Source organism: Cuculus canorus, chromosome 14 (genome assembly GCF_017976375.1).
Source record: "Cuculus canorus isolate bCucCan1 chromosome 14, bCucCan1.pri, whole genome shotgun sequence".
NCBI lineage: Eukaryota > Metazoa > Chordata > Aves > Cuculiformes > Cuculidae > Cuculus > Cuculus canorus.
In genome coordinates, this window is record NC_071414.1 from 16970286 (window position 1) to 16997581 (window position 27296).

At 41.8% G+C, this 27296-nt stretch overlaps 1 protein-coding gene across 1 annotated transcript in view; it reads right to left on the bottom strand.

The window, feature by feature from the left end:
• Window positions 1–6419, bottom strand: part of SMAD5 (SMAD family member 5) — a 30710-nt gene extending 24291 nt beyond the window's left edge. Inside the window, exon 1 of the mRNA XM_054079654.1 lies at window positions 6259–6419. The gene's annotated coding sequence lies outside the window, so the exon portion shown is untranslated. The remainder of the gene's footprint in view (window positions 1–6258) is intronic.
• Window positions 6420–27296: the final 20877 nt, after the last annotated feature.

Consider the following 27296-nt stretch of genomic DNA (forward strand, 5'->3'; position numbering starts at 1 on the left):
TCCTTTTGGAAAAAAATATTAGAAACGAGTAAATGTAGTGAAAAGTGATTTTATATGTATGTGTGTGTGTGTATATGTGTATATATATATACACACACACAAATATATATATAATTAAGCTAAAAAAGAAACCACGTGAAGCCCCATGATTTGTTTATATAAATTAAGGGTAAATCGTCTAAAAAAAAAAAAAAAAACACTGCAAAGTTTGTAGAAACAGGAAAATATCCGAACTGGTTTCGATTTCAAGTATATTTGACCTTTGAAAACATTTTTTTTTCTGATTCAAAACTACATGGTTTTTGATTATTTTTGATGCAAACAGAAGTTTTTTAGCATGTGTACTCTGATCAGATTTAAACAGAGGTCAATTAATATCCCAACAGGATATCTCTACTAAAGTTCAGCGGTGAAGGAATAAGGGTTTGGTGTAATTTAGTCACAGAACAGGGCTAGTCTTTGGGGACTCCTCTGTATCTCTGCACCAGCAATTGTTCTGCTTTGGCGAGGCAGTCTAAAATATGGAACAAAAAAAACCTGTTGGTCTTTTTCCAAATCTTTTGTGTAACTTAATTAATAAACCAAGTAAAAAACAACAAATTGGCAGCAGGCATTTGAGGTGTTGTTCATGTGCCAGCCATCATGTGTCTGCAAAACAAAATGTTCTATTATTGAGAAGTTACAAAACAGTTGTATGTTGTCAGATGAAGCTACGGTGCAGAGCTCCAGTGGGCTTCCTGCTGCAGAGGTTTGAGAGTTCCAGTGATGAGGAACGCTGAAGGTGTGCATGAAAGTATATTAGAGAAGACAAGGAAAACTAAGTTTTCCAAAAGTAAGTCTTCAAAAACGTTCTTAATTCAAAACCACAGGCAAGATAAGCATGCCTGCTTGCAGCACATCGCTCCTCAGAAAGCAGCAATCTTATGCACAACATACAGACTGTTTTGGAGGATGGTAATAATGAACATGATTGACCGGCTGAAAAATAGTTTTCCTCTTTTTTTGCCATTTTGTCTCAGACTAATGTTGAATGGACAAACCCCAAATGTTTAAAGTCAGTGAGACAGAGTAAAGGACAAAGTGAATGACATTTGCTCTCTCATGACTCAAGTCTGTTTACCCTTAAGGTCACAATAAAATTAACACCACTTTCACCAACGTCTACTTCGTATGTGGTTGCTGTCACAATAAATCTCTAGTGCATGCTTCAGCGCATCCATTCTAATAACATATCAAGTTCAATAAAAGACTTGCAACAAGGAAACTCCAGGCATCCTGGACAGAGTTTCCAGAAAACACGTGATTTCATGAATTTATTAATTTCACAATTCATGGAACCTTCAGTCTTCTTTTAGCATTGGCAAACCTCGATTTTCCAACACAGACATGCGGCTGTGATAATCCAAGGAAAAACGACTAACTAACCATCTACTTACCTCAATGTTTTAATTATTAATTATGTTCAGATTCTGCAGAGACAACTGCACATGTTTATACTTTTGGTCCTGCCTTGTAAAGTCAAATAAAGTACAAGTACCTGTCTCACATTCCTTTGTGCATAGTCTAATGGCAATGAAGACCGAGAACTGCTTTCTCATAAACCTACGTTACTGTACATGTTTGTGTTGGAGCGAGCAATAACCTTACAGTCTGATCAAAGTACAAAACAATCAACAGAAAAACTACCACCAGTTTGCATCAGAAGCAATCCTGAAGTTCAACAAGTATCTTAAATTAGATTATTTTGATTTTTCTCTCTAGATTTTGAATATGATCCCTATATTTCTTCACCAGATTTTTGTTTGTTTAGAAATGAATAGTTTGAAAATCAAATAGATTGTTTGAATTATAAGGAAATAGTCTGGAAAAAAGAGTTGCTTTATTATGAAATTTTGTCCTTCCTGTGACTTTTAAAATGACAGCATCGTTCAACTTAATTCCCTATCAACTTTCTAAATTGCTAAATTTATTTAAAAGAAAACAATAAAAAAGCAGTTTCCCTGTCTCTATCCCTATTAAACATTTTCAAATCCACTATTTTTAACCGTGTTAAAAAATTCTCGTAGTGTAGAAGATGACTTGGATATTGAAACCAAATCTAGCTTAAAAACAGTATTTGGGGCAATGGATAGGATAGCCCAAGAAAGTTCCACTCTCACAGCTGTCAGCTGAGAAGAAATGGGGGAAGGGGGAAATGCTAAGAAAGGAATTTATGGGGTTTTTTTTGGCAGTGAAGAGAGGAACATGCCATCCCTGTTTGAAAAGTTTCAGGGTGGGAAAGGCTAAGGAGGGGCTAACATACTATACATACCTTTATGTATATTTTTGAGGCAGAAAAACAGTGTTGTGTTTGAGCAGAGTTCAGCAAGTGGAAAGGGAGGTGGCATTCGCTCTGGGCATTTGGTCCTCTTAAATCACCCTGCAGTTTAGAGCATGCTGAGAACAAGTGCAGTGGATGGTAAATGGTTGCCTCACAACAAGGCGGCAATACAAACGTGTGTGCATCGTGTCATGTATGTATGTAAGAAAATGAAACAGAAAATTGTTTAGTGTCTGGAGGAAATATATTAAAAGTGTTTTATCTACAAGGCCCTTGGTGGTGTGCACTTCTGTGAAGTTACACTCCCTGGCTCACAGCCTTTGAATTCTAGGAGAATAACTTATGAACCCTGTTATTGTTACAGCCACACTTCTGGGTACCTTGCATGACTCAACTCTCACAGCAGTACAAAGAAAAGGAGAGAATTAGTCTTGTTTCCTGAAGGTACAGATATAACACACGAACATGAAGTTGTAGTACAAGGGAGGGAAAGGCAAGCCAAAAGTGTAATTCCCAGCAAGTTTAAAGCTGCAAACTTTTCTTCCTAGGCTGGAAGGATAAATGAGATCAAACACGTAACTGAATACTGGTACATCTATGAGGAAGTTTGAAACAAAGACATTCTATAAAGGTTGTATAAGTTCAGTTCAACCGTGTCTTTTCTCACTCTACAGAAAAAGAATGTGAATGTGTCAGGGATGGTACGTCCAGTTTGACAGATTAAGGATCTACTAAGTGTGCAAAACTGAACACACAGTTCAAGAAATAAATGTCAAAAAAAAACATACAAAAAAGGCAGAATCCCACAAAGGAAAAAAAGAATACTGCAGCGGGAGTAAGGTGTATCGGAAATAATGAATAAGATAACCCTTTGCCTGAGAACCATCACAAAGCCACATGAGTGTGCATCCTCTTCCACTGACACCTGTGGATAGAGTCTCGTCAGGGCAAAGTACTGCTAAATTGGATCTGCTTCTTGGACCAGGGAATAGAAACCTTCCCAGAGGAATGGAAAAAATGTCCCAGCTGATTAACAAAGTAATGCACTGCTCTTATGGAGGAAATGATAAAGAAAAGAATCTAAAATGGCATGGTTGCTTTGAGTGTTCTTCTGGTGCTGCTGTTTTCCTAGACCGTCACCCAGCTTGCCCTCACAAGTCCACCACCAGTACAAAAACATGTAGTACTCTCATTCTTCTAAATCAGTGATTCCAGAACATGAACTCACATTATAAGAACACTTTCTTATAATGAGAAATGTCAGACTGAGTCTGACACCCACTGCTAAGCTCAGAAGAGAGACAGCCCCTAAAAACTGTCTTCAAGAACCAGATCAAATACCTGTGGATGGCAGAGAAGCTGGACCACAGGACTGGGATAGAAAAGGTAGTACAGAAAGAAGATGAATCTAATATCACCATTGACTTCCTTCCACCTCCCATAACCACAGGGTCACTTTTTTCTTGTATGAAAACTCCACTCCAAATTAGCCATGAACAAAGTTGTGTCTTATTTTCTTAAAGATTTATTCCCTTCCCTCCCACTTGTTTTACATCCTGCACCGTTAGCCAAACACAGAGCCTCCCGGGTGAATTCTTCAATGGTATTGCCTGCATAGAACCAATTTTTCCTAGGGCTTTTCACTGCCTTTTTAGCGCTGCCTTCGAACATGGTCTCTTTAGGAAAATACTGGTGTTTGGGTGGGCTGCATTCTTGCTATGGGACAACGAGGAGATCTAACATGCAGCCTTACACTCAACATAATCATCTGCTGGCAGAGTCATGAGCTGGAATTCCATTTCTTGTAGCAATAGCTGGGACCAGCATCCACAATAACTGTGCACTGAAAACTTGTATTTGTGGCTCCATGGCCAAAACCACAGGGAAACTATTTTTAGCACAACAGAGCCCTAAATAGTGGAAGCACTGAAAATGTAGCTCACATCATGGGCCAAATTCTTCTCCTGGTTACACCCACTCTATGGAGAAGCTTGAAAGTAATAAACAGGAGCACTTTGAAACAGAAAAAAAAAAAACCAACAAAAAGGAGGAAACTTTTGCTTAGGAGTAAAATCAGTATTTTAAACTTTAAATGAAGAAATCCTCCGGCATTTCTTCTAGAAATAAATAAAAGGAAAAAGGAACAGCTGGAGATAGAAGTAATCTGTTACAGTAATGGAACCTATCACGATAAAGGTAATTCACACCTCTATATGTGTCTGAACAATACCTGTAACTAAAATCTCTCTCCATTCATTATGCAGATCCTTTTGGCTTAGACCAGTGAAAAGGACACTGAGTTTATCTCTATCTTGAGAGAAGACGGGGCAGATGAGTGTAGCCTATGAGTAACAAATCAGGGTTTAATAGCTCGACCTACACTTAATTACACACAAGCCAACTTTCTAACAGTAGTTTTATCACCTCAGGATTTCACAACACAAAACCATTAGTGATGGCAGTGCTAAAGCTTTCTCCGGTAGGAACTGACAGGACCTGACTTTCTCCTTTTGGGTGTATTTCTGCCAGAGTACCCAAGTTACAGGACACTGGGCCTTTACAACTTGTATTTAAATTTCGTGGCACACTTAGGGACGCAACTCTTTTTTTCCACCCTAATGACCAAATATTTGGGTTTAATAATTTCCTCTACGGAATCAAGATCTGCATGTGCAAGCATAATAATGGTTATTATAAGATTAAAGTGCATTTGGGCATAGTGTAGTGTAGGTTTTGGACATGTTGTGAGCTATTTCCTTCTCTTTGCAAATTTGCCATAGAAATTTTATTTTCCTTCTTTTCTTTTGTTAGAAAAACAGGGAACAGAGTCATTATCCAAAGCAAAATTTAAAACTTTTTGGAGAAGCCAGTGAGGTGAGAGTATCACAAAATAGTTTCTTTTCTTACAATAATAAGAAAAAATATTATTTTTCATTCACTATTCTATCATTGATGAGGTTTCTTCACTCTTTAAGCATTGCCCTATGACATATATTTCAAAAGGAAATATAGGAAGGAAAATCAAAAGGCAAACAATGTGTTTTGGCCAGTCTGAAATTAATTAGGATTACTGCTATTGTCTCAACACCTTCATATTTCACACAGTAAAGGAAATATAAAAAGTTCATAAACTTTTTTGCTCCGGCTGCTTAGATGGGCCCCATGTAAGGCACTGTCACTAAAATAGTTCACAACCCTAATTACAATTCACCACATCTTGGGAATGACATTTAGGATTCTCGAGGCGCTTTTAGATAATTTTTAGACTCTGCGTAGAAGCCCAGCTGTCACGAAGGAGGTTTTATTTTGTAACAGATTTTATCCTTTGGAATGTTATGTTTGGATTGAGCTGAAGATACGGAAAAATACATGCAATGTAGTTTGCTTACACGACTGAAATATAACTCCTAACACAAAGCTGAAACTTTTTGTCCTTTAATGTTCATATTCCAGCCTGTGCTTGCCTATAGCTATTTAGATTTAGAAGGGGCGGGTAGGAGAAAAAAAACTTTCCCTTACTGCATTGTTCTGACTCCATTAGTCTAGTCAGAGAGAACTCCTCTCTCTGTCCAGTAATTAAATAAATATTTAACATTGCAGGATTTAATTGGAATCCCAAAAGTTAACAATAGCCTCTGCTATCGGTGTCGCTATCTCAGGGGTTCTGTTTTTACAGGCGTATATTTAGATCTCAGCCACATCGCCCACTTGAATTATGAATAGTACAAACCCCCACCAACCCCCTTGGAAAAAAAAAAAAAAAAAGAAAACAAACCAGAAGCTCAGTAAAATCTGGAATCTGGAAACTTTTATGAAGTGACGCCATCGCCGTGAATCTCCTTCCTCTGCTGCAAAGCGTACTTCAAAGTTTAACAAACTCAGTGTCAGGCAGGCTCTTATACACAAAGAAAAAGCAATAACAATGAATACAGCTTTACCTTCCAGCAAATTACTGCAGCTCCATGGTCTGACCCTTTATTTTTTCACTAGCTGCCTTCCAAGTGATTTCTATTTCTCTCGCCCTCTCGCTCATGCTGGCGGCGGGGCGGCTGGGGAGGAGCTCAGTGGAGGGTCCCCAGCCTGCTGGGAGCAGGGACCGGATCGGGTAACACACCCGGCAGCACACCCAGCCTAGCTGCAGAGAATCCAAATTCCCACTTTAGAAACTTTCTGCAATACTTGTGTGTCAAGTCTATTTTTACTTCCTCCCTTCATGCCGTAATAATGCTCTTTGCTCCAATGCAACGCAGCCATCTTCTGTGCCGTGTCTTTCATACAATCTGTAGATCAAAAGCGTTTTGCCGATATAAATCCTGGCTTTGCCAGAACTGGCTGATCCCTTTGGGTGACTAATTTGTCTAGTTTGCCAAATGAGAGCAATTACAATCAGTGTATTGACTCTTTGCATTAAGTTTCTCTGCACAAAAAGAATACTCTCAATCTGAATACATTTAATAGATATAAATGCATATATACATATATAAGACACATATAGATATATATGTGTGTATAAATATATATGCACATTTAAGGCATTCAGATGATATAAAGATGCACACATGCATGCACACACCTCAAAATAGGCCAGTTTAATTAGGATAAAGGCACTTTTCATGTAAAAAATACAATTATAAAAGATGAATGACCTTTATACCAGGCCTTCTACATTTGCATTTTACCACTCTGTGTATATACAAAGATAGCAAAATTAGAGAGTAACATTTATAAATGAGAGTGTAAGCCTGCAAAAGACAGATCATTCTCTGTGAATCTACTGATCTAAACACAATAAAAGCTAATTAGTCTTGTTGACAGCAGAGCTCATAGAGGTTTCAAAGTCCAGTTAATAGGAAGAGTCTGACAGCTGCACACTCTAGAGCCATTTAACACAGAAACTGAAATTCATGCAATTGGGTACTTGCAGAATCAAAGTATCTCTTACTGAAACGATGAGATTATTATGATTATTTCTAATCATTAGCCACTGATCTTCATGAAGATAACTAGAGTTGTGTCTAAATGATCAGCTCAAACCCTCTCAAAACCTAGTTCGTGAGAAACCTTGCATCTCCTTACACTGCAAGCTTGAGTTCCCTTCCAGAGCTCCAATTATCTGGCAAGAATTGAGCCGACAGTAGAAAGGGAGGTTCAGACACCCCTCCATCATGCATACAGCGGGGAAGGATGAGCACAGCTTGTCAAAGGAAATCAGACTTTGCAGATCACTACTGGATTTCTTCGAAGGATTCAGTCAGCAGTGAAAAAGATAATATTCTTGCTGCATTCTACCTGGATTTTTAAAAGACTCTTGGCAATGTCTCCCACCTTTCTCTGGGAAGATGATCTCCCAGGTGAAAGAGGTAATGGTCTCCTAAGAGCTATAACTACTCAGAAGAAAGGCAGCAGACAGTGGCAATATCTGATTACTTTTCACAGAAGAGGGAAGTAGAATTTCACGGGCAAGCGTGTGCACATTGGTGCTGCTCAACATATTGCTGAGTGAGCTGGAGAAGGCAGTAAGACAATCTGTGGACAACAAAGCCATCTAGGAAAGTGAAGATGAGGATTCAGTGTGAAGACCGAAGAAGGAGTTTGCCATACTAAGTGGGAAACAAAAGGCAGATGAAATTTGCTGTAAATAGAAACGTAAAGTTGCACATGTAGGAGTGATATCACATCCAAGATAGTGTACTCTAACATATTATTACTCAGGAACAAGATTTTGATTGTTCAATGCGGGTGTTGAATTCATTCTTTTATCACCAAGGATTCCACTGAATACTGGGAATTGCTACAAAAGAAATGGCAAACGAAGCAAAGTAGACAGTTCTGACACTGAATTCCTGATGCACCTGCGTCTCCATGCTCCATGCAGGAGGCTGGTTCTCCAACTCAAAAAGAAATGCTACATCTGGCTGAGATACAGACGAGGTCAAAAAGAGTGATCTGAAGCATCAAACAAGTCCCATGCAAGGAAAGCCTAAATAGTGTCTTCCATGAAAATAAGAAACAGCTGAGAAGGGATATTACAGGCAAAAAGCCCAAGTGGAACAGAGTGAAAGAAGATCTGTCTTCCAGTGCTGGAGGAGGTGAAAGGAACCTTAGCTGCAGGCTTTTGAGAAGAAAAAGGTGGTTCTTGACACAAAGAGTTATAAGAGATTGAATCCTCTGCTACTGAACGCTGAGAATGCTGAAAGTTTACATGAGTTCAAAAACCAAAACTGGTGACGGAGCAAATTCACAAAAGAAAAAAAACCATTAAAAGGCACTAAATATAAAACACTGACCTCTGGCTCCGGAAGTCCCTTGGTTGCAAATTGCTGGGCGAGTATTCTGTGCCATGACTGTTTGCCCCATACTTAACGTTCTTCCTCTGGGCATCCTCTGTTGCTGGCTGTTAGACAGGACACTGAGCTAAACACACCTCTGATCCCACCCAGCAGGGTCACACTCGTTCTTCACGTGCTGTTAGGAGAACAGCTTTTCATCCTGAAGCTCATCTCTCACTGCAGTCATATTTGTATTGTCTAAAATATCACAAATTCTGTTTTTTCACAAAATTTTTATCATAAACTGTGTGATAACTCCAGTTCTACCATTATACCAATTTACAAATCCCACTACATATTTATAAATTACACATATAAATGCTTCTATTAAGAGGAATAAAACTCTTCTGGTCAAAAACTGTGTGCTCTAGCACCCTGGCTTTCTCAATATGTTCAGGAGAAAAGCTTCCAAAAAGACAGTAGTGAGTTTACTCTATGTAATTCAGAAATGCATTAATTACTCTAATCTACATTAAGAAACCATTACTAAGAACTCCACATTAAAGGTAATTTAAATAGAAGCTTCAACTTAGCGAAGCTTCAGTGTGGTAGAGCACAGATGTACAGAGTCCAGTGCAGGTACTAACTCAAGTGACCATATAATATCTTTTCATCCATATATTTATATCATTTTGTACAACAAAGAATGATATGTTTTGAAAGGTGCATCTGGTCTCTTCCAGTAATGCCAGGGCCAAGCAGTAATCAGAAATTTCCATTCACAGTCCCAGAGTTTCTTTAGTCCAGCTTAAAAGGATGGCAAAATACTTGATAAATATTTCACTACACTTTCTAAGAGAAAGGCATTTTCCTTCCTATTAGAAATAAAAGGAAAATTGAGTTCAGCTAGAAAATGCCACGTGTCCAAAGTCAGTCCGATATACCAGCGGCAATTTCAGAGCTGAAATTTTCAATTCAACCTCTATTTTGAATTCCAAAGTCTAACCTCATACAGAGGATCGCGGGTGTAAAAACACAGAACAATTGTACTTGCACTGCAGTTCCCACTGGCCCCTGAATACTGACGTTTGAGGATTTCGTGGAATAAGGAGGAGTTTTCATGCCAGATTACCACGGATGTGTTTCTGAGAAAGCCACACAATTCAACTTGAAATAGGCGCTTTCCTGCCTTTCTTGTGCATAACTCATCACACCCAAATTTTAATATTTGTATTCTTGTTTCAAACCTACTCTGCCAGTTCATTATATAAGCAGCACTTTGATCTTCATTCTGTTGAACAAATTTCTTCGAAAAGCTCCAATTTTGGTGCTAGTTTTTCTTAGTGGGATGGTTGGAACCATGGATAGAAGGCTATAAACCTCAGTTTTAGGAGAATACCTATTTGTGCATACATATAAGCATGAGAATAATCTCTTGTCTATTCAGCACACCATTTATGGCTACACTTTACTTTAAGCACACACTTAAATTCAATTAACTTAATTTTAATCATGGGCTTAAGTGCTTTGCCCTCTCAGCATATTAAGGCCATTGGCATTTAATTTAGCTGGCTGAGCTTGTTTTTAAGTAAAACTCGTACTCTCAAGTACAAACTGACAAACATGCAAATAAGAGTTACCTTTTTGCCTAAAGACAGTAAATGATAAGCCAAGTAGCTTTCCAGTCTATGAGGGGAAACACCTAAGCATGGAATAGGTTTTCATTTCCCTGATACTATCATATTAATTGTCTGGTAGTGAAACGCTGCCTTGCAAGAAGAGATTGTGCCATGTTTGATCTCCTTCCGTACGTGAAGAAGGACAGACATAAGTGTTGTTTTCCATTGACATGAAGAACGTTTGTTTGGTTGTTTGCTAGACAAAAGCAATGTCTTTGAGACATTGGGGGCTATAGCTTTATTTGATATAAATTGGCACGTCTCTCTCATTCCAGGGGAATTACACTAATTTTACACCTCAGAATACATCTCGGAGACTTTCCACGTCATGTATAAACTTGAATAGAGAGATTCTGTATCATGAGGTGAGATCATAATATGCAAGTGTTTCACAGACATAAAACTATGAGGTCTGGGAACGCTTGACGGTAGCTAGTAAATACAGTATAGTCTGGTCATTGAGTGGGACCAATAGTTTATACAAAGAATAAACCAGTTGGTAGGCAGAGCCAAAAAGCAGTTTTCTTTAGCATGGTACTTCTAATTACCAGCTTTTCCCCACTGAAGCAGTAAAACGCAAAATTATGGTTTTATTAAGTCTTATGTGGCTCAGAAAAACCCTTTCAAACACCAATAACATTTGATCCATTCAGCAGAGAAGTGACCATTTTGAAAAGAAGTAAAAGAATAACTGAAAAAAAAATTAAACATAAACCAGATTACAACACTGGTGAGAAAATTGATGCAAATTGAGAACTGACATAAAATGTCAATTTTTACCATTGTTCAATTTTAAAGGAATTAAATTTTGTTATGTTGTCATAGTTACTTCAATTAATGTAAAAAGATTTTGAGAGTTTTCTAACGCTGTTAGCGTTTACGGAACCAGACCAAAAGCAAACCTAGCAAAGCTCAAACTTCTGTTTTCCATACATTTACTTCTATAAATAATTATATTAATGGAGGCTTGGTATAAAAATATACATGCATGTAGCATACCTCCAAGTTTATCTTGTGGACATTACTGCAGTTATTTTCATATACAGAAAAAAGTGCTCCTAGCAGAAGAATGCCAGGATAACTTCAGAGAGGAACCTTGTACCTTCAAAACCAAGTCTTTTGAGGATTTGAGGGATTCATGACCAGTTTAGAGAGCTGAGAAACTGTCATCAGTTGCTCATCTCCGCAAGAATGGGATGGTGACCATGGGTACAGTCGCCAATGCCTGCACTGCCACACGCACTTTTGAGGACATCCCTGGCCACGGCAAACCCATCCCTCACACCATCACGCATCCCAAGTAGCTGGCCCAGCCCAGAGAGGTGGAAAGAGAGTGCACTTTCCCTCTTGAAGGACACTGTTTGCTGCAGGCAACGAAGATGAATGATAATGAAGCAGATTATGAGAAACTTGCCGTGAGCACTGGGGGTTTTCTCTCAAATTGCAACATATTGGTACCAATGTGAGTGACTCCAAAATGTATGGACAGCAAAAATGCTGAGTAGAATGGCTTTCCCAGGTCCCACCCTTCACCCGACTGACAAATACATTTTTCTAACTTGAAGAAATACCAGGTTTGCTTTGCAGAGGCCTGTCTATGGCTGATTGTTTCCCCTACCTGCCTTTTGTCCTTTCCATTTACTTTTGCAAGCTTTGCACTGAGAGGAGCGTAATGCCATGTGTAAGCCCTGAATGTATTATTTAGTTCTTTCTTCTAAAAGGGAAAAAAACGTCTGAAGGCAGAATGATTGCAGGTTCTTCAGATTCCTGACACGGAAAACCCTGTGGTTAGTCAAAGATAATCCTGTTATTTCCACCAGTTTTACAACACTATAACCATCACTTCCCATCGGGTGGTTATGAAGCTACACCCATGCAAAGGGAGAACAAAGTCAAATCATCCCACTTTCTGAGTGCAGAAAGGCTTTTGGACCTCCATAAAAGTTCACTTCCTTGTTGCAAATGGCAATAATTCAGGACAGCTCTTCCCAAGTTCTTTGCGTTTAAACATCAAATAAGATGCAAGGCTTCAGAAGGGCTTTCAGTCTGTGCTGCAAATCAGAGGGGAAAAAAATAAAGCAGTAAGAGTTAATAGCTTCTTTGGAACAAATTATCATTTACAGCCAGCTCACCATTAACCACCTGTACCTGAGCAACCACTCTAAGTTCATAAAGTTCAGTGAATTCAGTAAAATCTAAATGAATTATTGTGTATTAAAGGCCAAGTCTTATGAGGGTTTTATGCAGGCAAAACCCTTGCTGCTTCCTTTCTGAATAGGGCCTGATTAACGACAGCAGAATTCAGCTCTATGTTAATGCACCATTTAGTGCCCCACTTTTCCACACTGCAATGCTACATCTGTGCTCATTTTATGTTCTCAGTTAAATTAGAAGCAAAAAAAGAATAGATTAAAGTGGTGCACTCCGAGTACCTCTCACATAGTCTTGCTCGCAAGCTGAATGGCCCTTTTTGTAACCGAAAGGACCAGAAACAGCCTCCTTTCCCAACTTGTTTAAATCCAGCTTTTAAAATACTTTATGGTAGCAGAGAGGGAAAAAGAAAACATAGTCTATATTGATGCTTTGCTTGTAGATTGTCCCCCCTTGCCATGGGCACAATGCACTCCCCTGGCCAATGCATGGTTGCACGAGAATCATCCATTTTTATCACTTTCAGTTATTGTTTCTTTCCCTCGCCACAAATATTTCCCACAGTGCCAGTTTTCTCTTGGCCTCCTTACTCATCCAAGCTAATAGTTAGGGGCACACTGGGCATTTTGTTATGCTTTTTTTTTTTATGTTCCGGTAGGCATGAAAACACTCAGTAGGGATTCCATTATGTTTTAGCGCTAGTGTTGAAGGGTGAAATAACTTCACAGCCTGTCAGTGGAGTGATGCATCATGAATAGTTCCTTCTTTATTCTACATATTTTTATTTAAACATTCTTAACCATGTTTTGTAACAAGCTGCTTTCACTGTACTAGACTGTCTGGAGGAGGAAGATCTGTTTTAACTTTCAAATGACCGTGAAAGATTAGAGAGAAGCAACAAACAACATCATCTCTGTATTAAGTTATCAACATTTTTCCAGAGATCTGAGGCTGGAAAGCCAAATGTTAGCAAAGAGTTTTTACTTTTCTTCAATGCTTTGCTGCCCTTGTTTTCAAAAATTTGCATTGTTTTCACCTGGGTATTGATTTCATCTCAAACTTTGAGAACTTTGTCTCTTCTGAGATCTCTTTGAAGACTGAATGTGTGCAAATTTACATGGGCAGAGTAAAGGGAAAAACCACCGTCAAAACTCCATTGGCACCCTTTTACTGATAATCTTGAAATTCTTGTCAATAAATCCTGTTTCCAACACACAAAATGTCTGATTTTCTATTTTTACTGTGTTACTAGAACTCATCTCATTAACGCATTCATCTAAAAAACTGCACCAAGCCTTTGGTTAATGGACATCTCTGATGAGCTCATTTTCATGAAACACCAGAACACAAGAAACATCAGATATGTGAAGGTTGTTTAGCCTTCACGAGTAGCCCTGCCTGGAAGGGACTGTGACACAAGTCAAGCGTGGAGCATCAGCAAGGAAGAGAAAAGAGCATTTTTCTTCTCTCAAAGCTCCTCACAGTGCAGTTCAAGCCAGATGTTATTGAGCATTCCTGATTCTTCCTCAGCTCTTTAAAAGAAGTGTGTCAACAATGGAAGGATTTTGTGTGCTCACAAGATGAAGTCAAGTCACAAAAAGTCTACAAAGTCATCTCAGTCCAATAGTATCCTTCTAACTTACCCCAACTCCCTTTTGGGTTTGTTTTTGGAATGTCTCAAGGGTTGGCCCAAGCCCCTGGTACATCAAGCTGGGACAATGCATTAGCAGCAGTACAGCCTGTGTTGCTCACTAACATTTCTTAAACAAACCATGACGTTGCTTGTTCCACCAGATGTCCACTTTTAAAAGCAGTCTAGACATTCCAATGTTCTAGAATGTTAGGTTGAAAATCTATGAGCAATTTCTTCTCAATACTTAAATCAGGAGCATCTGTCGTCACTTTGCTCTAAATCCCACTCATGGTGAGCACCACGTGTGCTGCCCAGAGGCAGGCTGAGACTTAGGTCATGACTCAGAATGTTGTTAATCTTCCTTCCTTAGGATTTCCTTCCTCTCTGCCTCCAGGACGTGGGTCCTACACCAGCTTTCTGCCTAGAACAAAGGGTGGCCACACCACAGCATCTCCGGCTAACCTCTTTCAAATGAAAGGAGTTCACTGCACACACAGCCCCATCAGTTCCTGCAGACATTCAGCGAAGGGGCAGAGCTACCCTGCTGAGACCACTTGCTACTCCTGGTAGTAGTATCAGGAGCACCAGGCCAAGGAGCCCTTCCTTCATTTCACGCTACATCCACAATACTAGGATGCTGGTAGCCAGCAGCCGTAAAAAGCAGAGTCATGAAATACAGAGACCACAGAGTTGAGTGCCTTGTGCCTTGCCAGAAGCATGCCCAGCGTGCCAGCTGCTGTGAAGATTGGCATTCTTAATGCCGAATATACTGAATCTAAATCACAATAAAACAGATACCATAAGTCTAATGGCGTCTGTGTACACTTTACTCTGGTTGTAACCCTTCATTGGTGTAAGAAAGGTGCTTGAACACCCAGAACTGTTGAAGGGCAGATGTCTCATACATATTTTTACCATCTCTTGTCAGAAGAAGGAAGAAGAGAAACCATGTATGCTTGCAATTAGAAATCAGGGGCCTGATCCAGAGTCTATTGAAGGCAACAGAAAGGTTTCCATTGACGTCAGCAGGCGCTGGGATGGGCCCCCAGAGCTTCACTGCATGCTAACATCATCTTGACTGTTGTCAGCTGGAGCTTCGCTGGGTGAATTTCAGGATTAGCTTGGATGCCTAAGTTTCCTCTCCTTACACGATAGGTAAAAGGGCAGCCTGCAAGCACAGGACTGCAGGTTTTAAGGCTGGTTCTAAGCAAGGACCAAGCTTCAGCATATTGTGCAGCAGCTTTGGGCTGTGCTAAATTAATGCCATCTGCTACTGGCCTTCTTCCCCTCGCCTCCTCCCACCTCCTCCCTCAGGGGGCTTCTGACAGTGGAGAATAGCCCGAGTACAGTCACAAGCATCACGCCTCTTCCTGTCCCTAACACACCCTTTACACCCTTTGTTTCTCTCTAAGTGTCATGGGTGGAGTAGGATCCCAGTACACTGGCTCCAAACCAGCTGGCAGCCTCTAGCCAGGCTCAGCCCCGTTTCTCCCAGACTTGGAGGACCTGGAACAGGCAGAGCCTCCATTCTGTGTCCTCCAGGGATTAACGATGGGGTTTTTTTTCACCCAGGAAAGGAGTTATTTTCAGTGACATCACCGCCCTCCTGGCTGAAAGCTTATGAACTTTCCAAATTCAGAGGAGAATTGCAAATACGGTGCGAAATCTCTTCTTGCCCTGGGTTGAAACCTTTGCCAACAGCTCTTTCAGGAGAAGGCTGGTCTGAAAGTTCAAAAGGTAGAAACCATTTCTCACCACCAGTGTTTGCGAAATGCAATTGAAAGTAAAGATCCTAATTACATTTGGCATTTCTAATAGTCAGTCTCCCGCTAAACAAATGACATCATTTGCGGTGTTGGCAGTAAAAGAGCCCACTGTAAGAGACTGTAAACAAGAGTTCATCCAGCCTCATTCTGCTCTAACAAAAGGAAGGGGGGGGAATCTTTCTAAATGACCACCGCGTTCACATTTTTTTTGAGTATTGGAGATATGCTGATACCTCTGCAAAACTGTTTTGAAACGGGAATAACACATGCAGAAACCGGGACCTTTAGCAGTCATGGGGAATTGCACGCACTCGGTAACACGCACAGCCGCTCGAGCTGGGCTCATGGTCACCCTGGCCTTTCTGGATCTGAATTTTGTGCGTGTTAAAAGATCTCTGAGGCTGGATTAAACCTCCTCCTGATTATTACATGCTGTAGTTGACATTTCTATAGGATGTATTTTCCAAAACGACTTAAATTCACGATTCCTCTTGGAAAAATGATTGCACATCATTGCTTTCACCCTCATACCGTACTGCATACTTCTTGCCCTTCACCTGCGAGTGTCACAGCTCCCACCTCAGTTGGAGGAGGAAGAGATGGTTGAGAAGGAGCTCCCTCTAGAGAGGAGCAAGGTGGGAGTTCCACAGCAGGGAGGAGCTCTCAGGATTTTGGACTAATATTGTATCAGCCTGGCCTTTTGAGGGGAAATATCGGGATGCAGGAACTGTGCCTCAAGCCATCATTAAGGCAACAGACAAAAATCCCTTCCCACCTTTAAGGAAAAAAGTAAAATAAATATAAATATATCTGCCATATTTCAGTCTCAGGTGATGTATTTTCTAGAGTGTCCCTGTACAGCAGCCTGCCCCACAGCTGTGCTGGGAATCAGCCCAACGCCAGCTCAGGGCAACCTGTGCTGCCAACACAGGAGGATTCTTGCAAGCTCTCCTTTCCTCATTATGATCCTGCTCGACTCTGCTTAGTCTGTGATATTTGAGGGCATCACAGCGTGAAGTGGCATGAACACAGACCATTAATTGTAACAGGATGCGGTTAGAGGCTTTTTGATATCTACATGCCCGTAACTGTAACCTGCATTCAGCTATTTTCAGCCCTTCATGCAAATAACAGGATCATTTGCATTCAGATTGCCCTTAGTGCATAGATGTGCTGGGTGATAAATTAAAACTACAGTGTAAGGGCAATGCCTATCTGTTCCATGTCAAATATATATAATTTTTTTTTCTCATCAGGCGATGTCCTTTGCCAGGTTTCTTTTTAGGCAATTACACTCGCTACTGGAAAACAGCTGCTCATTTGGACAATGAGTTGAACTACTGTCTTAATATTTTCCTATCTCTCAGTTTTTTAAATAATCTCCTGATCTTTGCTTCTGATAGCTTCCCTAAGCTAAAGAAAAAAGAGAATTGTCACTCTGGTCTTTTTTTTCTTTGCAGGAATAAAATACAGGTTGTTTTCTTGATCCAAGTGCATATGGAAATATCCCTTTGCCTCCAAAGTGAGATGAGTTCATAATGTTCCTTTCTCTTATTAATTTAGTTGCAAGACGCTCTCTGAATCACTCACAGTATCATCATGCAAACCCTTTCACGGTAGTTAGGCTTTATTCATAGGAGCAGTCGCCTTGCAGAGTGTGAAAGAGGCCATTTATGCTTAATAATGATAATAACCAGCAGTTGGAGACTGGGAAAAGAAAGGAAAATAAAACAGCACAGAAGTTTACAAGAAAGGACATTTAGAGTTGCCAGGAGGGTGAGAAGGTCAGACATCTGGTGGTTGGTCTCACCCTGGATTACAAGCAGGAATGCACGGCTGCGGAGGTGGGGCTCAGCCGGCTGCTGTAGCAAGGGCACTCGTGGCTGATGAGACTTTGGGTGCCCTAGTGTGCCCCCAGCTTGCATGAGACCTCTTTTGTTTGGGGGTGCAGAGCACAGAGTGGGCTTGTTCTGCATAGCCAGGCTCCCAGGGAATCAACAACAAGGAGGAGAAAAGCACACCCTGAAAACAATTTAGAGATAAAGCTGGAGTAAAGACTACCAAGGAAATAGTTGGGAAATCCCTGAGAAATCACGTTGTAATCAACTTCATAAATCATGAAAAAAACCAAACAAGGGTCACATAGACCTACATGCCCTCACTCTGTGGTCCCAGACAGATATTCATTAAAGGTGTGTGTCTTGGGAAGCCAGCTGCAAACCACCTTGCTGCTTGTAGATCCTTCTATGAGAGGCCACAGACATGGCTGCTTTATTCTACTCTATAAGACAAAAACATTGCAAGTGTGCTGAAACTGCAGGTATCAATAATGTGCAATGCCCTGCTGTGAAAACAGTAGCACGAAGAGCTCGCATGGTCAGCTCTCACTTGACCACAAGTCATTGAAATGAGTAAGGGGATCTGCATCTTCCTAAAGCCTAGAATAATACTTGAGCTTAACCTTGAAGAGCTCAGCAATGCACAAGAAAAGGAGTATCTTATAATAAGTAAGATCTTAGTGTTTTTCCTTTAGAGCGGCAATTTCAGCTCCCACAGTATTTATTGTAAGTTATCTCAGACATTCACTGTGTTCAGTTTACATTCATGTCCATCTATTTTTAACAAAAAATAAACGCACATTGGAGCGGCACAGTATTTCTCTTGAGTATCATAAGACTGCTTGATCACATCTTTTCCTGGCGCTTAGTCCGTTGGTTTATGAATTATTTTGTTACGCTGAGTACATAGTTGATAGTTTAATGTCTTTGAGTGATTGTTCTCGAAATATGGATGGAGTTGTCATAGCAATGGATTGCTAGGAAGATTAAGGCATGCTTAAATTAAGGCATGCATTGAATTCCCAGTTGGTTTAGCTACTCTTTCCGTGCCATGTTTGGAGAACATCCTATCTAGCAACCCTCTAAGACATCTTACTAGATTCCCCATCAAGCAGTGACTAACCCAAACTTTGAGTCACCAATTTGCCATCCTTGGGCTCCGGCCAGTCCCGTGCAGTGTGTGTTGGGGCCGGCAGGGCAGCGATTGGCCTCCAGCACTGCCTGTTTTGCAATACCAGGAATTCCTTCCAGCCCCTTTGAACTAAATCCTGAACAGACTCACACTCTGCTGGAGCATTTGGCTCCAAGATACACAGGAAGGTTTTCAAAAGCACAGAAGAGTTCAGACAACAATGAGAGCTGCTTTTCTAGAATTTGATTTTTTAAGAGAGAATTTGGGTTGTTCAGCCTGGAGAAGAGAAGGCTCCAAGGAGACCTTAGAGCAGCTTCCAGCACTAAACAGGGCAACGGGAAAGCTGGGGAGGGACTTTTTCCAAACAAGTGACAGGACGAGGCAGAATGGCTTCAGATTGGAAGGGGAAAGATTTATATTAGACATTAGGAAGAAGTTATTCACAAGGGTGGTGAGGCCCTGGCCCGGGTTGCCCAGGGAAGCTGTGGGTGCTCCCTCCCTAGAGATGGTCAAGGCCAGGTTGGATGGGGCTTTGAGCAACCTGATCCAGTGGGATGTGTCCCTGCCCATGGCAGGGGGTGGAACTGGATGGGCATTAAGGTCCCTTCCACCCAAACCATTCTATGATTATTATCCATCCCATGCAGAGTCTCAAATCCATACTGGTATACAAAACACGAGCAAAGATAAACCCTTCCAACATTGAAACTCAAAAAAAACCAAACCAAAACAAAAGGCTACTCTATGAACATGTGGGAATACAATTTTCAGAATTGCCTAAATGAAACGGAAGCCCTATATTTATCTCTGAGCATCCTATTGCTGTGGACAAAGCAAATCCACAGCAATAAGAGGTTGCAAAGAATACATTTCATTGTCAAATCCACTGGCACAGAGTAATAACAACTCATGGCAACTGCAGTCAACACCTTTCTTGTAAATCCAGCAAATAAATATTCACTGCCCTGTACGTGATCTGCAGCTTGCAGCAAAGATGACCCCAAACACATGGGAAAAAGATCAAAGCGAAAAGCACATGATGGTTTTTAACAGAAACTACGTTATCCATGGAAGGGACAAACACACATGGACTTCAGATTTGGGTAAAACAATACCAGGGCTGCAGCGGGGTTGAAACTAGGAAAAGCAGATGCTGCCCAAAGCAGAATCTCCTTGAGAAGTTTAACATGCACAACACATAACAGAAAATCAGAGTGCTTTCATGTGAGCAGAGAACAGCTAATTGCAGGCTTATTTCCAGCTAGCATCTAGGAGAGACACTCAAGGCAAAATACAGACCAGAAACCATACATTCACTCAATCTGGTCGAGTTCGCCCATGTATTCAGCTTCATTTAGAGGTAGGAGCTGGCTACAAAAACAAGGCCTGGCTTAAGGTCAAGAGCTACTGAAAAACATAACAACAGTTCTACAGCATTTTCTCTTAAGAGACGCTATTATCCACAGCAAGGACCAGAAAAATTGAGCTGGTGCTCGTTCATGGGACATTAAAAACTCACAAAAAGCGTGAGGGTCCCTGAGACAGCAGAAGGGGGGAATCCCCTCCAACCATGTGGTTTTGACTCCTTCAAAGACGCATTTACTTTAATCCTCAAATCTAGAGCTGTGTCTGCAATAAGAAAACAGTCTCTAGCTTTTAATAGGTGCCAAATCCATTATTTTGGCTAGAGAGTCAAATTGGCCTTGGGCCAGTGGAACAGATCAGATGATTTGCTCAAGTCCTTTTCACAGTGCTTGCCACAACTTTATAAACCCATTAAAACACACAGAGTTTTAAAGCCATCCAAGGGCAACATTGGCCCCATCGTGTAGCACAAAACTGTGCATATCACATGGAAATTACCAGCATTGTTTCTAAGAACTAATGCATTTCAGTTCCTTTAGTTATTCCCCATTCACAGGAACAGATATGGAAAATTTACACCGTGTTTATGGCTGTTTTAGAACAAAGACTCAATTTATGGCTCAACCATGAAAAAGTGGCAGATAAATAATATTAAGTAATATGGACAAACGTTGGTAGTGTTCGTGTGGGAGAGAAATGGGAGAGAAAGAGACCTCTATACTCAGCTACAACTGTCTACACAAATGGGAAAGGCCCGTTCACATTTCACGTGCTCCATTATTTCTACACCAGGATGTTTGCAATCAAATCATGAAGAACTAAGAAGACAGCAAACACCAAAGCTTTTCCTCATCTGTCATGACCAAGCACAAAAAGGTGATACTCTGAGTCCCAGCGAGGAGGTGCAGATGAGCTGCATCCATGGTCCCCACCAATGCATCACTCCTGGCCTCCGTGGATCTCCTACAGGATCTCACAAAGGAACCATGCAAACAGAGGCAGGTGAACAGCAAAGCTCAGGCCAAAAGTGACATTGGAAACAGCTGGGTCCTGTGAAAGGAGGGTGGCTGCAGCCCTGGTATTGCTGTTGGCCGCTCGCCCTGCCCCAGGGCAGCCACAGTGCTGTGCAGGGAGCACAGAGGATGCAGCTGCCCCACTTCAAGGATGTAGATGGAACTTGTCAGGGTGAAGGAAAAGTAGCTTGTGCCCTGAGGCTGTTCTTCCCCTTCCTTTCTTAAGGAAAACAACCCAAACTCCCAAAGATTAAGAGCATGGGGTTAACACCTTCTCTAAAAGGATTTTTTAAAAATCCTTTGCCTTTTCTGAGTGTTACCTTGGGGAGAGTTATCCCATAGGCATCACACAAGGCTAAAACTCTCCTCCAGATCACAAGCGACAAACATCACTCACACAATTAACGCAGTTCTGGCACTGGTGTGCAAGTTGCCAGCCAGAGAAACATGCAAAGCAGCCACTTGGAAAACAAAATTCCCCACTTTCTCGTGCATGTGGAATGAGCATGATTTATCTGGGAAGGAATTTGCCCTCAGTGTTGACCTCCTTAAAAGAGACGTAACTAAAATAGCTACAGGCTGCTCAAAAATTAACCAGTTGTCATGTGCAGCGACGTTCCACTCTTTTCCCCTCCTCCTAAACCCAGCCTTTTATCCCAGCTTCTGGGTCAGTACTTTGATAGTCCCTGCTTCACAGCGCATTATGGTGATGTTCCTACATGAGACAGGGACTGGTATCACTGTTGGGCGTTTGCTGATTCAGTGGAAGAGCCAGGAGCCCCACTGGCACAGGCTGCTGGGGCGGGAGAGCCATTCCCGGCTTCCCAAGAGCGGGAAAGAAAGGTTATTCAGCAGGCAGGGAAGAAGCCAGCTGACACAAACTGCTCAGCCAGCCAAACAAACAGGATTGCAACTACCAGGAAGCCCGATTAGAATCACAATTAGTTGGCACAACTATTAATAGCTTAATATCACTTATGACACCTAAAGTGAATTGGTTGGGTATGCAGAAAAGAACTAACCACCAAAAACCTCACAAAAAAAAAAACAGTCTGTCTTTTGTAGGTTCATGTACAAACTCTCCCACGCAGCCTAGGACCAAATTTGGGATCAAGGCTTCAGCTTGGCTTTCATTTACTGGTCAATACGAAGGAGGCCAATTTATGTGGGGGCCAGGCGATGAAAGGGAAATTGTCATTTCTTTGTGTCCTCTGAGGCAGTTTTTGTTTCCCTGTCTGCATCCCAGCTGTAGCTACCTTCACACCCCCGTGCAAGGAAGAGGGAGATGGATCCTGCTTACTTTGAAGAGCTCTTTGCCCTTGATGGGTGCCCAGAGTTGGGCAGGATTTCACCCTTAACATCTGTGGCTGTGTATCATAGAATCATAGAATCACCAGGTTGGAAAGGACCCACTGGATCATCGAGTCCAACCATTCCTAACACTCCCTTAAACCATGTCCCCAAGCACTTCATCCACCCATTCCTTAAACACCTCCAGGGAAGGCGACTCGACCCCCTCCCTGGGCAGCTGTTCCAGTGCCCCATGACTCTTTCTGTGAAGAATTTTTTTCTGATATCCAGCCTGAACCTCCCCTGACGGAGCTCAGGCCATTCCCTCTTGTCCTGTCCCCTGTCACTTGGGAGAAGAGCCCAGCTCCCTCCTCTCCACAACCTCCTTTCAGGCAGTTGTAGAGAGCATAAGGTCTCCCCTCAGCCTCCTCTTCTCCAGGCTAAACAACCCCAGCTCTCTCAGCTGCTCCTCATAAGACTTGTTCTCCAGCCCCCTCACCAGCTTTGTTGCTCTTCTCTGGACACACTCCAGAGCCTCAACATCCTTCTTGTGGTGAGAGGTCCAGAACTGAACACAGTACTCAAGGTGCAGTCTCACCAGTGCCGAGTACAGAGGGAGAATCACCTCCCTGGACCTGCTGGTCACACCGTTTCTGATCCAAGCCAAGATGCCATTGGCCTTCTTGGCCACCCGGGCACACTGCTGGCTCATGTTCAGTTGGCTGTCAACCATTACCCCCAGGTCCTTCTCCTCCGTGCAGTGGTATCACCAAGAATCGATATCAAATCAGAAACACTTTAGCTGGACAAAGCACACGTTGGGCAGGAGAGCTTTTGAAGGCAGCATATTCATAGGGAAGCTCCAGACAATTATACGCTCTCCCACACTGAGATGTCATAAGGGTGATGAGGTACCACAAAATGTAACAAAGGTTTTATCAAATCTTTTTACTCAGGTTATTATTCACAACAATCTTTTAGTCTTTCGCTTAGAAATAAAAAAAAAAAAAAAAAACAAACAAAAAAACCCCCACACTTCATTGCAGGGTTTAATAAGCCTTTAAACATACCACTGCAAGGTTCACCAAATTAACCTGCCAAAACAGCATTATTGAGCTCCTGGAAACTCACGACAAGGTAATGTGTGTTTAATGTACCTCATTTAATTCCTGTTTTTCAGTGAAATCAGCAGGTGTATTTTTCTGAAGCACACAAGATGTTAATGGAGACAGCGTGCAGTTGTTCAGCCTGTGCCTTTCTAGATCTGAAGGAATACAGTCAGAAAGAAAACTACTTTCTCCTCTCCCCAGAGCTCTCCAGAGCCAAAGCAGGGTTTTCAGTCTCTCTTTAAAGATCTAGCATTTTTATTCTTTACCACTTCTTGGACCAGCATTTATCCCTCACTTGCCACACACTTCACTGCGGTTCAGAGGCCCCATCCCTGCACACTTCCCTTTATGCACCAATGCCTAAACACAGAAATATTTACGTATTACACTTGCAGTGTCAAAGTGAATACTAATAAATGAGTGAGTTCTTCGAGCACAGCTTCTGTTTGTGCCTTAAATGACTGATTGTTGCTGTTGTGGCCTCTTGTAGCAAAGCACTGTGGACTGAATAATTGAACACGTGTCCACAGAAACAAAACCAGGGCAATGTCACTGGTGAGACAGGACAGGCCTGGGTTTAAACATGGGACATGAGACCTGGCTGACTCTCACAACATGCCAGGGACAGCCCCGAGTCCATCCGACCTGTGCTCCACTCCACCCCCATTCTGTGCACTTCAGATCCAGGCTGCAACACTGGAAACCCTTACTGCCCAACTTGCTTACCTAGGGGAGAGATTTAAGACATCCTCTAGAACATCACCAAGAACTTAAACTTCTGCACATGCCCCAGATAGCTGCAGTTCCCGTGGTCCTAGCATAGCATCTCCCTGGATTCCCCACACTCACAGCAGCCAGAGGTCCAGGCTCAATTCCATTTTTTTTTTTTGCATGAAGAAATTGAAAGCTACAGCTTGCACTTCCCAAGAAAGCGCGAGGGCTACCAAACTATCAGTAATTATTCATGAACGTGCTATTGTACCTTGCACATAGAGGTGTACAACAAATCATTGAAGATTCACCGATGCTGAGAACAGGATGCTAAAACTGCCTTGCAGCTGGGCTCAGGCAGAGTGGAAGGGGACCAATGCTGGTCTTTGCTTCCAAAACTGCTCCATCTGATGGCGAATTGATGTAAAACATATCCACAGCCCGTAGAAGCGAGAGCCTTTACTCTCAGCTTCTACCTTGAGCACCGATTCCTTCGGTAGCATCACACAGGGTGTAAATGCTCACACACAGCAACAAATAACACCAAGATGCTCTTATCACAGTGGCTCTAGCGCTTAGGATGGGGAATGCATTAAACTGCCACTTCTGGAAGGGGCCCACCAACTCCAGTCCAACATACTCAGAACACCATCTCAGGGCCTGTGCAAGACATTTAAAGGAGGGTAATCTCTACCCCCTCCTCCCCAGCCTGGCAGCTCTCCCAGATGCAGTTTGTCCTCCCATCAGAAATGCTATTAGCGAGCCTGCAGACAACAGCACTGTCCCCAGGCTTTGCAGAAGGGACATCCTCCATTTCTGGGCACATAACAGCAAGGGAAGGATGACAGGAGAGTAACAAATAGATCTTTATTTCTTGGCTTTATGATTCCTTTGGAAAGCAGCATTGGGGAGTAATCCCAGCTGGCCAGTGCTCATTCTTCCACTCGCTGCTGGTGCCAAGTGAGTGGTAGCAAAGGTCAAAATTGCAAACAGAGCTTGGCTACTGGGCTGGGTGCATCCTAACATAAGACAACGGATGCAGTAGCAAGAGATAAGAGGGATATTCTGCTGTTTCCCATAACACGACTCTAGATTGTGCTAGTGAGAGATGAAGACACCTTCTGTAAGTAGAGCAATTCCAAGTAATAATGCTATTTCCTTTGTTTCTTTAGGCTTTCCTGTTTTACACTGAAGAGGACAATCCTTCCTGATGTCCTGTATCTGCATTCCTCAGTGTCCATGTCCCTTTCCCCTCAACTTCTTTACATTCTCATGCAGGTATTTGTAGAGCAATGCAACCACAAGGTGATGGGCACAAGCTCCCAGTCCTTCTATCCTCTGTTTCTCCAGTCCTATGGGTTTCTGGGAATAATGTTGTATTGCTCCTGCTTATTAAATCAGTTGCATTTTTTACGATGTCATTTAAACTACTTCCTCAGGAAATTTCACAGGCAAACTGGCAGGTATTGATTTCAAGCAGAAAATATCCCAGCAGGAAACTTAAAAAGGAAAGTTGTGTTGTAATTATCCATCTTCTGGGCTTGGAAGACAAGGTATAAACTAATACACACAGATAGAAGCTATAATGTGCAGTAATGCTCTAATTAATACAATCAAAGCTTTCAGAGCACTTTTGTTGCAATTAAAGTCTTGAAGCCATAGTGCACAGCTTTCCATTTGGTCACACACATAATCACGGCAGTGTTGTCACTAAATGGCACAGACTATCTCATCTCATTTCTCTGCAATCCAGTTTAATTGCTTGTGCTTGTTTAATACCTGTGACAGCTTCTGGGTGATGAAAATGGCCTGAGTTGCAAGTCCAGGTTTTCAGTTAATTTATAGAAATAATAAATGCTTTAATAAGGGAACCATAATTGCACAATGGTTGTGGATAAAGGCTCTGAGAAGGCCTGAAACTTGTTCACACTGTCACAACATTAGTTATTAACTTTATGCAGCTTCTTTGAAACCTACCTTTTCTCAGCCAGTTTAGGATCTGCACACACTCTCCTTCCTTGCCTAAATGAAAATTAATCTATGGTGTCCTTTTGCTTCAAAACATAGATGAATTAAAGCATGGATGGATTTAAGGGTGGTGATTATTTTCAAGTGAAATTCCCAGACGAAGAAATGAAGCTTGGAGTGGGAGAAATCTAGATTCACAACTTTTTTTGTTTCAATGAAATTAATTTCAGGATGCATGCACCAGAGAGCCCAAGTGTCTTGCTGCAAGTCCCATGATGAGCCTGCAAAGGAACCAAGATTTCCTGTGGCCCAGATAACATCCTACCTGTTGGATTGTGCCTGCTCTCTGTAGTTCTCACTGCAGCGTGGCGTAACATGGATGGAAAGTCTCTTGGTGTTGGTTTGCTACCTGCCTCTCATTTGAAAGGAGGGTCTACTAATAAAAAGTGGATATCCTGCTCCTCCAGTGTCCCAAAGCCACTCCATCATGTTCAAATGATGTCAAAAGTCCAGAGCCAGACAGTATAACACATTTAATGAGGGAATAAGCCTTTTAGCCAAGGTCAGTTGGAACGAGGTTGCAATCACAGACCACGCCAAATAGGCTGCAGGTCAGCACCAGGAGCCACTGAACCAGAACTGTTTTCACTTATAAAAGCCCAGGCTGTCCTTGAACTTGCACTGCAGAAGATGGTCGCTTTGTGAAGCACTCCTGGCCCTGACCCAGCCAGTCCCTCTCCAAAGCAAGAAAACCAAGACTTTCACACAAAGGATGAATACAATGAGGATTTGGGGTTTGCTAGGTTTTGAGCCTACTGTTGGGGGTGGGAAATCCTACCCAGTTCTTGCCTCTGAAATGTCGAGACAAACTTCTGCTTTATTATTCTAAACCTGATTTTGCAGGAGCATTATATAATTCTAGTTTTTTGTCTCCCACATCTATAATTTAAAGCCTGTATTGGCTTTGCCACATACACTCAGGTACAAATGTCACTTATTTATAAGGCGAACACATGCTTGTTATTTTACATCTCTCCTCAGAGCACATTTAC